Source organism: Cupressus sempervirens, chromosome 2 (genome assembly GCF_028749045.1).
Source record: "Cupressus sempervirens isolate cs-2001-9-10 chromosome 2, ASM2874904v1, whole genome shotgun sequence".
NCBI lineage: Eukaryota > Viridiplantae > Streptophyta > Pinopsida > Cupressales > Cupressaceae > Cupressus > Cupressus sempervirens.
In genome coordinates this window covers 511,341,858-511,354,387 of record NC_143119.1, presented here as the reverse complement: position 1 = coordinate 511,354,387, position 12,530 = coordinate 511,341,858, and positions in this window count along the sequence as shown.

The following is a 12,530-nucleotide window of genomic DNA, read 5'->3' as shown; positions in this document are numbered from 1 at the left end:
TTCTCATTAACATTCTCTTAATGTAGTCCACATCCACTAGTGAAAGTCATGAAGGGTTTCTTCTATAATGTGAATTTAGGTCTAATCTGCATAAGTTGTGGTTTTCCATATGATTTGGGAGAAAGGGGTAATTTCCTAATGTGAAAGGCCTATGATATAGAATACTCACCACAACCTTGATCTTCAATTTTGAGCTTTCCATTAAATTTTGTTGCGAGTTTGGTAGGATTGACATATTTGGAGGAATCAAGTGGTTTTTTTCATTATTTGTCAAGACTTGGCATGCAATGCTTCCTCTATGATTGACATAGAATTGGAAGGGGTCTAGATCACCAAGAATAGTAACCTCTACATTGTTATAGGTAAATTTTAAGCACTGGTGATATGTAGATGGTGTATGTGTGAATATGCGGCCTCTGCTAACACACACACTTCAACTCGGTAATTGTATGCGGATTAATCTCAAAATGAACATTGGATTGTTCATCCAAAAATCAACCTGCAAAGCGACCTATTGCCTTCTATCCAAAGGGAATTGCTTGTCAGATATCCTCAAATTAGAGGTGTTTAAGCAACCAGACCCTGTAAGAAAGAAGGATTTAAGAAATGAAATTAATCTATATGATTATGCAGATTAATCTAGAATGAGAAATGCATTCTAATCTAAGAACAAGTAAAGGAAACTAGATTAATCATATGCATATTATGCTAAATGAAATTAAGCTAGAAAATGAATATGAAAGTAGGGAGCTCAAATGAATGCACAATCCAGCAGCAATTCGATGCAAATTCTCATTCAACCTCCCAAAATGAAGAGATGAGGGTCTCTTAAATAGACTTTCCTAGAATCCATCAACGGTTGAGATCGATTTCAATCAACGGTCAGGATTAAAGGTGAAGTTCAGTCATAAAGGGAGATTCCCAAATTAAAGGGAGTTAACAAATTTAATTTGAGTAAAATAAGGAGTTAACTAATTCAATTTTAGTAGAAAAAGGAGTTAACTGATTTAACTCATTTTTTATCAATAGTGAACTGGAAATTTCCCTTTTTGAACTGAAGAGAGATTTTGTTGAGATATTTAATTTAATAAAATGAGATATGCTCTCATAATTACTTTTTCTATTTAATTAAATAATCTTTAATTAATTAGAGACACTTTTCTTATTTAATTAAATAACTTCATTTAATTAATTAGGAATGGCTTCCCATTTAATTAAATAACTTTGTTTAATTAATTAGAAGTAAGTACTCCATTTAATTAAATAATTTTGTTTAATTAATTAGAAATACCTTTCCCATTTAATTAAATAATTATATTTAATTAATCAAGATAGGCGTATTTATTAAATTAAATAAATATAATTCCGTAGTACATTAGCCTCAGGATATAATTATAATTTAATTAAAGTATAAATACTTAATAATTAAATTATAATTAAATCAAGTAGATTTAATGCGACTAATATAAGTGCGTACTATAGGAATTAAATATGAAATATGATGAATGCAGATTAGGGTTTTCTGCATCTGACAATTAAGTCAAGTAGCGAATAGCAAAATGAGAATTGCCTATTAGAATAGGTCTTAGGATTGATCAGAAATAGACCAGAATTGGTTGAGATGGCAATGAGCCAATTTTGGGGTATTACATTTTGCCCTTCTTTGAATGAATGTATGAGAAGCACATTCAATTCAAAGAAAATCAGAAAGCATGATGCAAAGATGAGATTGGTTCTGAAGTTGATGACGCGGAGACCAATTGATAAGCTTTTAAGGACTATCTCTAGAATAGAGCTTAATCCTAAGGAATCCAAGTAGAGCACTTAGATACCTAAGATTGATAGCATTTAAAAGACTATCTTCAGAACGAAGCATAATCTTTAAGGATCCAGAAAGAACATCTAGATACCTGAAATTGATAGCATTTAAAAGGTTTCTTCAGAACAAAGTTTAACCTTTAAGGATCCAGATAGAACATCTAGATACCCAAGATTGAAAGCATTTAGAAGACTATCTCCAAAACAAAGCTTAACCTTCAAGGATCCAGATAGAACACCTAGATACCTAAGATTGATAAAAGATAACAAAGTCCAATCATGAGTCATAGAATCATCCCTAGAACGAGGCTTGATCCTTAGGAGTTGGGGTTTAGACTATCCCAATACCTATCCATCAAACTTTGAGAAGAGCTGTTATAAGGTTGATCAATTGATGAAAAGATAAGATAGATAGCAAAGATGCCAGATAGAAGGGAACAAAATGCCCCAAGTGATGAGATGCCCCAAGTGATGAGAACATAAGATGGGAACCAGATGCCCCAAGCAATAGGTATTTAATGATGTTTAATCATCCTGCCCCCTCGGGAGTGAAATCGAAAGATGACACACCAGAAATATGATGTGATGAGAATGATGAAAGAGATATAGAAGAAATTTGAGATATAGTAGAATATAGAAGAGATCAGAATGATTAGAAGAAATATAAAGAGATCAAAATGATCTTGAAGAAATATGAAGAGATCAGAATGAACCGAAGAAATTTGGAGGATTTGAAGAAATATGAAGAGATCAGAATGATCAAAAGAAATTTGGAGGTTGATCTGAAGTGATTTTAAGATCCAAAAGACCAAGTTTGAGTTGAAAAGATTCCAAGAATTTCAAAGTATTAGAAAGATTTGGATTGCACAAAATTTTTTAAAATGCATTTTGAGCCACTTTAAGTGTCAGATTTTGAATTTGATCCTGAAAAATGGGTTAAGAGCAACCAAAGTAGCCAAGAGGGTGATTAATCAATCATTTGTGTAGTTCATGAAAGAACATGATACTTTGAAGAGATCAGTAATCCTTCATCAGAGAAGGTGAAAGTATATTTGCAATTGAATCGCATGCTTATGCAAGTGAAGTATGTAATGCAAGACTATGTTAAATGCAACCTTAGGTCTAGTTACCAAGCCTCGACGATTTATCATCACTGGATATAAAATAAAGCTGGTATATTATACAATCCCCACTGACATTGCAATCATGGAAATATGAATATAACATACGTTAGTGGTTTGTCGGGATTAAATGTAAGCATTCAAGGCACAAGAAGCCAGAATGACTAGAACATTTGTCCCTTTTAATGTAGCAAGTTAACATAAGCATCAGAGCATAAACACTAGGATGACCTGAATGTTTCTTGCATGACAGGCACACCAAACACACGGGAGATTCCTCTTATGCTAAGTATTCAGTATTTATTCTATCCGCAACGACCCTTGCATTCGTAACCTGAGACAGAAGTGTGCTAGATATACTCGCAGTGATTCGTATGTTCACTTAATAGGATGACTATCAATATGTACTATAGCATGAAGAGTTCACTCCAACAAACAAGGAGAAGAACCAATGTCATTGACTTATCTGTATAAAAGGAGTTGAGGTACACACGACCATCCAATACGAGATGGAGGCTCTTATAGTGGACACCTCTATTATAGGAATAAATCAACTTATTGGAACTAAATCGCAAACAAAAAGTGAAGAAAAAGATCATGCCCCTAGTCATTACTTCTCTAGTCGAAGATGACATCATCAAGTTGCTCAAGGAGATATGATAAAGAAAAACAAAGCAAACAAAGAAAATGCTCAGCATATCCAAACAAGTATATCATTTTTGAGTTCAATGCTTTCGAGATTGATGTCAAGTGCTAATGTCCAGAATACAATCAAAAGAAATCTCTTCAGTAGGGTGACAACAGTAGGCAGACACAGTCAGAACGACTGGTGACTGAGGTCAAAGAGGAATCTTTAGGATGAAGAACCTAAGAAGGACTAAGCGACAGTAGATAGACACAGCCAGGATGACTGGTGACTGACACAAAAGAGATCTTCCATAAAGGAATCTTGAGACATGACCTGAGCAACGGTAGATAGATACAGTTGAAGCAACTGGTGACTGTTGCAAAAGAGATTCTATGAGGAGAATCTTGAAAAGAGTGACACTAGCGATAGTAGGCAGACGCAGTCAGAATGACTGGTGACTGTTGTGAAGGAGATTCTATGAGGAGAATCTCAAAAAGAGTGTGACACTTAGTGACAGTAGGCAGATGTAGTGAGGACCACTGGTGACTATCGCGAAGGAGATTCTATGAGGAGAATCTCAAAAATAGTGACAATAGCGACAATAGGCAAATGTAGTCAGAATGAATGGTGACTGTCGCGAAGAAGATTCTATGAGAAGAATCTCGAAAAGAGAGTGACACTGGCGACAGTAGGCAGACATAGTGAGGACCACTGGTGACTATCGTGAAGGAGATTCTATGAGGAGAATCTCAAAAATAGTGACACTAGTGACAGTAGGCAGATGCAGTCAGAATGACTGGTGACTATCGCGAAGGAGATTCTATGAGGAGAATCTAAAAAAGAGAGACACTAAGGGGGAATGCCCCTGAGCTGTGACAAGACTCAATCCATGGATACATGAGCAGAAAGTAGGAAAAAAAAGCACGAAAGTGACTTTATAGAATAGCCAGAAGATGTGCTACAAGATGGAGCATTGGGAAAAAAAGGTGCCTGTTTACCAGGTTTTTACCTTCTTGGCAAGATTTCCTTTTTTTGCTACCATGATGCCTATTTCTAGGTTTTCACCAATGACACTTTTTTTGTTTTTCAATTTTTTTTTGTATTTTTCTCTTTTTGATTTTTTCGTATTTTTGAGATTTTTTGCTTTTTTTTTTGGTGTTACCAAGGCGCCTATTGCTAGGTTTTTACCAAGGTAACAATTTTTCAGGACTTTTTCTAATTTTTTAGATTTTTTTCAGAGATTACTAGCTCTCAAGAAGGATCACCTTGATTTTGTTCTAGTGTCTAGCAAGGTGTAGGATGAGACGTAGTAGCAAGCGAGTGGATAAGCAGAGATGGATAGGCAAGGATTATGAAGCGGTGAATGTTACCCTCAAGGAAAGCCTTCACAAGATTACCCAAGCTAGGGAAAAGGATATAACAACATAAGCTCATAGTGTAATGAAGGGTATCGTGTAAGTAATCCAAGAAAATGACCATGTCAAGAGATTGGTAAGAACTGAGTATTCTTCTTTCTTTCATTGACCAAGACCAAAGGTTAACTATAATAGGATAACAAAGTTTGTTATGGAGGTTATGAGTGAGTGACTTGAGACAAGGACATTTGAAGGATAAGCAAGATCATGATAGGATGTCATGGATGGAAGAATTATGCATGATTCCTGTTTAACAGGTTTTCATCATGGTACTTGTCCAAGGTGCCACAAGAAGTGGTTTTCACCATAGGAAGGATTTATTTTTCTTCACTTTTGCTACCAAGGCGCCTGTTTCCAGGTTTTCACCAAGGCGCATTTTTTTCTTTTTTTCTTTTTTTTTTGGATTTTTAGAGTTTTTGGAAAGAATTCAATCCTTCTTCAATTTGAATAGAGCTCCTATAAGAAATATAAGTTATGATAAGCTAAGGCCATAGCAAGGTACACTCAAAGATGCTGATAAGGTAATGGAAGGGAAATGATAGAAAAATGAGAGGTAGATGGAGGATAAGGTTGTTGGTTTTGGAAGACTGAAACAAGAAAGGATGGCAAGCAAGCGTAAGATTTAGAGGATCTCATGAGGGTGGATGAGATATTAGGCAAGATCAACATTGACATACACCTTGAAGGGTAGTGGAATGATGGAGGAAATATGGATGAAATAGATTGAGGCTTAGATATATGAGGTAGAAAAGCCATTTTGGAGAGGGGTGGAGTAGAAGGTTTTGAAACCTTTTTAGGAAGATGTTGGGAAGAAGATGGAGTGGAAGCCTTTGGAAGCTTGAATGTCAACTTTGATTTGTTTTCAATATTCAAGTCCTTCAAAAGAGACTTGGGAATCATATAGCTTTTGATTTTTCATTAGATACTTTGGAATGCATTTCTTCAATAACAGATTTAAGAACCCATACTTTCTTTGGTTGATCTCTTTCAATAGTGGAACTTTGCAGTCTCTTTTGCATATTTTCCTTCTTGAAATTCACATGTTGATTAGGGGAGACATGGTGAACTTTTGAGAATGGATTCATGCACTTGTGTTTGAATTGATCATCCAAATTTCTTCCAAAGGACTTGGGACTTGTGGATGAATGAGGCCAATATGACTAGTTTAGATGGAAAGGTGAATGTGAAGAGTTCAAGTATGTGCATCTTTGTTGATCTCAGGGTAGGGAAGGAGGAACGTGTAATGAGCTAAGAGTGGAAGTAGGAGATGGAGGAACATAAGGTCCCAATATGGATGGAAGACTTGAAGGTTTTAGCTTAGATGGGTAGGGACCAAGGATAGATTTAGAAGATGTGAATGGACCATGAGTATGGATATTAGCATCTTTAGAGTGAGAAATATGACCAAATCCATCAATAGATTTATGAGTAACTGTTATAGGAGCAATGCCTTTGATAGGAGTATTTAAAGCTTGAGCATAATTTGAAAGTGAATGTAGCAAGGTAGAATAAGAGAGCAAGGGAACACTTTTCTCTTCAAAAGGAATTTTGGGTAACATAGGAAAAGTATCCTTCTCTTGGTCTTTTATAATCTCCTTAAGGATGGTGGAAGGAATATCTTGATCTTTCTTAGTAGAGGTGCATGACATGGGAGATAGAGGACTATGTGGCTCTTGAGATGGAGGCACGAGATCTTGGAAGATTTGAAAGGGGATGAATGAATCTTGGTCTTGATCAACACTTGTTTCTTCATCATTTAAGTGGTCCTCTTGACATGAAACCAAATCCAAGGATGAGGAAGTATCTGAATCTATATTCAAATATATTTCTAGAGTCTCCATAACAGGCTCTTGAAGGGACAATGGAGGAATAGTTGGATTGGGGATAATAGGAGGAGCAACACATGGAGGTTTTGGATCTTTTCTTTGTGTAGTATGGGAGAGGTTTGTAGCTAAGTCAAGATTAGCTTGAGTTTCCTTTAGAGGCAGCCTTTGAGGGTACACATAGTCAATTGGGGGAGTAGTGAGTTCTTTTGGTGAATATGTGTTGGAAGATTGGACAATTTAGGAGGTGGATGTATGTTGGAGGAAGTAGAAGTTGTGTTTGAACCGTTACTAGACATGGTTTCATGAAGTTGATCCTTCTTGAGAGTAGAATCTTTAGTAGTTGAGAGCTTAGATTTTTGAATTATGCCACTGTCAATGAGATCTTGGATCTTATTTTTCAGCTCCTTACAATGGGAAGTTTTATGTAAATTATGTCTTTGATAGGCACAATAGTTACTCATAAAGGAAAATCCCGCCAAAGTGACCTTAGGTAATACAATGAGTTTCTCTTCAAGAAGTTCTTCCAAGGTTAATTCATAAGATTTTCGCAAAGGTGTGAAATCATGCTTTGGTTTAAGTTCCCAAGGTTTTTCTTCAAAGATATTTCTAGATTTCTTGGGTGTATGTGAGGTGTTCTCAAATGTCTTGGATTCAAGATCACAAGAATGTGATTTTTGGTTGTCATAGAAGGAAGGGAAAATTTCTCTCAAGGAGAATTTGTTTGATGATGTGTTGTCCTCTTATTTTAGTCTTTGAAGTTGAGCATTCATTGATTGGATTTGTTGCTTCATGTTTGCAATAAGGATCCCTTCTTCCTCACTAGGAATATTGGATTTAGCACATTTGTTGTTAGCCATTTTGATGTACGATGTTTCAAGTAGTGACAACAAGGTTTTTGAACATAAGTCAAGTTGCCACAGTCATAGACAATGACAAAAAGTAGCAGCTTAGACAAGGACCACACTAGAACATAGTCCCAGAAAAGCAAGATAAGGGTGCAGTATACTAAGGTATGAATAGTCTGATTTGAAGACTAGAACAGCCAAAGATTATGACTATCATGACATAGAGTACAACAAGCACTAAAGGACAAGAGCAAGATAACTGAGAGACGAGACTAGTTAAAGTATAGATTGCAAGTCATTAGCTAAGTAGGATGCTACTGTTTGAGGAATGTTTGCAGACAGAAAGTGACAAACGGACATAGAAAAGGGCAGCGTGTAGATCGCAAATAGCTAGATCAGACCAAAATTGGAAATGCTGATGCAAGATCTCATGCAAGAAACCTTTACGGGTCACGCGAAGAAGTTTTACAAGCCGTGTGAAGAAGTTTTTGTCTCGCACGAAGTTCAGTGATAGTTTTTAATTCCGCGTGAGAAAGCTCATAGGATTGCACAAAGACTCATGACAGAATTTTAATTTTGCGCGAGGAAAAAATGATTTTACACGAGGACCAAATCATTTCACACGAGACTGAAAAAGTTTTCACGCGAGAAAGTAGATCAGTTTCATAACAACGACTGATTTTGGCAAGATTTATGGACTTTTTAGACAGATTGGGCAGATTTTTGAGACAAGTTCAATTTAACAGACAACAAATTTGATTGTTTTAGTAAGCAAGCAGATAAACAAGCACGTAGAATAGCAAGCAGGTGATATAAAGCATGTCTGAAAACAATGAGCAAGGGAAAAAGAAAACTTGCGCATGAACAATCAAGTGACTTAGTACATGTTTATTCTTAAGAGAGCTAATTGTGTATGTTTTCAAAGAGTTTTACAATCACGCATATATCCCTAGAAAATAAAAGTTGGCCTCTCTAAGGCTTTTAGTAATGGTTTGACTCTGCAACTTTTATGACTCACAAGGGTGACCTCCAATCCTGGCGCACTGAGTTTTTGACACAGTCCAAGAACTTAATCTTCAAGAGCTGCTAGGGAGATCTGACAACCCACAATGAACCACACCCATGGATATTTCTTCCACAAGGACATTTATATAGCGGTTGTCACTACGACTATTACCGCTTGAGGTTTCGTCAATCCAATTTTCCCTGTAGAGGGATTGTCTGCTATGGTTAACCCTCTCTAAAGGTGATAGACTCACAACAGTGTACCACAAGGGGACTTAGCTTCCAGATTCAAGGTTTTGACACCTTTTCACCTTTAGCCCAATCAAAGCAGATAGATTAATCTGACATGCTAAACTAATATTATCTCTTAAAAGATCTATGATATCATCTCCCAGTGATCTATCAACCTCTCTGGAGAAAGGATGCCTTAATCAACAAGTTGAAGATTCATCTATCTATGAGATGCTCAAAGTATCCTCCCCACCTACAAGGAATCCGTCTTAGAGAGGAGTTTCACTAGGAACCCACTCCCTCAAGATCCACGAATAGTGTTCATGGGGGCTTAATTACTATGTGTGTACAGATGTTAATTCTCAAAAGCAAATCTATCCAAAAGAAATCAAAAAGCACAAGGTGGTACACTTAACACTTTAACTAATGTGAGGTGAGTCCAAATATGTGGAACATTTAACCCCTCACACAAGCTAACATGAGTCCACAACTCAGAAACCAGTGAGTTCTAGAAAGCACAAAAGGGTTGCCTTGTGGAGCATTTAACACTTATGTCCTATAGACCCCTCCCCTTTAATATGGTGCTGATCTTGCAACCACAGGGTGGAACGAGGGGCTGGCGGATTAGCGAGTCCAATAACCCAAGATAGCTAATTAGATCTATCACTAGTAACTAAGCCTACTAGATGAAAACTAATGGAGATCACAACCTAGTATCAAATTATACATGTGTTGTAAAATGAGAACATGGAAGGAAACACACACAAGGTTGACACGAGAGATATTCGTTTTAGATCCAAATGAAGTGTTATCAGTCAAAGAGAATTACCTGGTAATCCTTGCAACATGCTTAGTAGATGTTTTACCTATTTTTAGCAACTTTATCACATTTTTCCAATTGTCCTACAAACTGATGTTATGCTGCAAAAAAAATTAGAAAAAAGGAAATAAAGATGCCTAGGAGAAAACATGTTAGTGAAAACTGAAGCTTAACTATGGGAAAATAAAATTTAACTTTTTTTGTTCATTTTTATACCCATAAAAAAGCTTAGAAAATGCTAAGACCTATGAAAACATCAAAAGTCAAAATTCGTTTTATAAATCTGGAAAATTGGAAAAAAGCTGTCTTCTGTATTGTTGTTCCAAAAAAAAAAATAGAAAACATGAAAAAACCAAAAATAGTGAGTAGTTAGCAGAAAAACCAAAAAACACGAAAATCAATGCAAAAAATAGCAGAGTTTCATGCAAAATTTTTGACAGAGTCGTGCAAAGAAGTTTTATAGCCCGTGCAAAATTAAATTTGGCTCGCGCAAAATTATATTCAGCTCGTGCGAAGAAACAGGTTCCGCGTGAAGTTTCGCGCGCCAAAGAACTTTCTCGCGTGATGTGAAAAGATTCTTCGCGCAAATATTTTGGATCCTTGCGCAAAAATGTACAGTCTTGCGCAAAGATTCCTGTATCTGTATGTAATAGTACGGATAGAGAACAAAAAAATGATTAAAAAAATACAAAAAGAGGCCAGAAAAACTAATTTTTGTGCCCCACGGTGGGCGCCAGAAATGTATGCGTGAATATGCGGCCTCTACTAACACACACACTTCAACACGGTCATTGTATGCGGATTCATCCAGAAATGAACATTGGATTGTTCATCCAAAAATCAACCTGCAAAGAGACCTATTACCTTCTATCTAAAGGGAATTGCTTGTCAGATATCCTCAGATTCGAGGTGTTTAAGCAACCAGACCCTGTAAGAAAGAAGGATTTAAGAAATGAAATTAATCTATATGATTATGCAGATTAATCTAGAATGAGAAATGCATTCTAATCTAAGAACAAGTAAAGGAAACTAGATTAATCATATGCATATTATGCTAAATGAAATTAAGCTAGAAAATGAATATGAAAGTAGGGAGCTCAAATGAATGCACAATCCATCAGCAATTCGATGCAAATTCTCATTCAACCTCCCAAAATGAAGAGATGAGGTTCTCTTAAATAGACTTTCCTAGAATCCATCAACAATTGAGATCGATTTCAATCAACGATCAGGATTAAAGGTGAAGTTCAGTCATAAAGGGAGATTCCCAAATTAAAGGGAGTTAACAGATTTAATTTGAGTAAAATAAGGAGTTAACTGATTCAATTTGAGTAGAAAAAGGAGTTAACCGATTTAACTCATTTTTGATCAATAGTGAATTGGAAATTTCCCTTTTTGAACTGAAGAGAGATTTTGTTGAAATATTTAATTTAATAAAATGAGATATGCTCTCATAATTACTTTTTTATTTAACTAAATAATCTTTAATTAATTAGAGACACTTTTCTTATTTAATTAAATAACTTCATTTAATTAATTAGGAATGGCTTCCCATTTAATTAAATAACTTTGTTTAATTAATTAGAAGTAAGTACTCCATTTAATTAAATAATTTTTTTTAATTAATTAGAAATACCTTTCCCATTTAATTAAATAATTATATTTAATTAATCAAGATAGGCGTATTTATTAAATTAAATAAATATAATTCTGTAGTACATTAGCCTTAGGATATAATTATAATTTAATTAAAGTATAAATACTTAATAATTAAATTATAATTAAATCAAATAGATTTAACACAACTAATATGAGTGCGTATTATAGGAATTAAATAGGAAATATGATGAATGCAAATTAAGGTTTTCTGCATCTGACAATTAAGTCAAGTAGCGAATAGCAGAATGAGAATTGCCTATTAGAATAGGTCTTAGGATTGATAAAAAATAGACCAGAATTGGTTGAGATGGCAATGAGCCAATTTTGGGGTATTACAGAAGGCACCACTTTCATAGCACATATTTAAGGGCATCCTTATCATCTTGTGATTAATTTCGATATCAAGGACTTGGAATAATGTATTCTTAGTAGCTAGACCATCTCTTATAGGTAATATGATAACACCCTTGGAGAAGTGTTCACCATTATCATAGGCCTTTATTAAGATTTTGTGGGAGGGATCCACATCTTCTTTAGAGTAACCAAGACCCTCAACAACTTTAAAGGTATAGATGTTCAATCTTTCTCTGCCATCTATCAAGACACGTTTGACTTTGACACTATGGATAAATACTTCAAGATTATGGAGATCATTGTGGTTAGGTTTATCTTTAGGAATATCCTGAGGTGAAAATGTGATATGTTGTGATGAAGATAGCTTCCCAACCATGACTTGGAATTGAGCAACATCAATGTTATCTAGTACTACTAACTCTTTTAGGGCTTGTTCAAGGATCTTCTAATGCTAGGGTTATGCACACAAAAAATCTAGGATGGATATTTTCACATGGTTTTTCCAATTTGGTCAACAAGGTTGTAATCTAAAGAAGTAGGATCAATAGGTATACTAGGGGCATTGGATCTAGTAGAGGCCATAGGACTAGCTAGGGCCTTAGGTCTAGCTAGGGCTTTAGGTAAGGTAATCTAAATGTGATGTGCAATGATAGCACAACAAGGGTCTTCAACCTTTAAGGTGAATGTGGATATACATGACTTAGACTCAATTAGAATAATTGATGGTGTAGTCGTATCCAATGTGTGTGTAATTTAAATTAGCCTAAAAGCTTGAGTTTGAACTGAAGGCTTTCAATTTGTCATGATT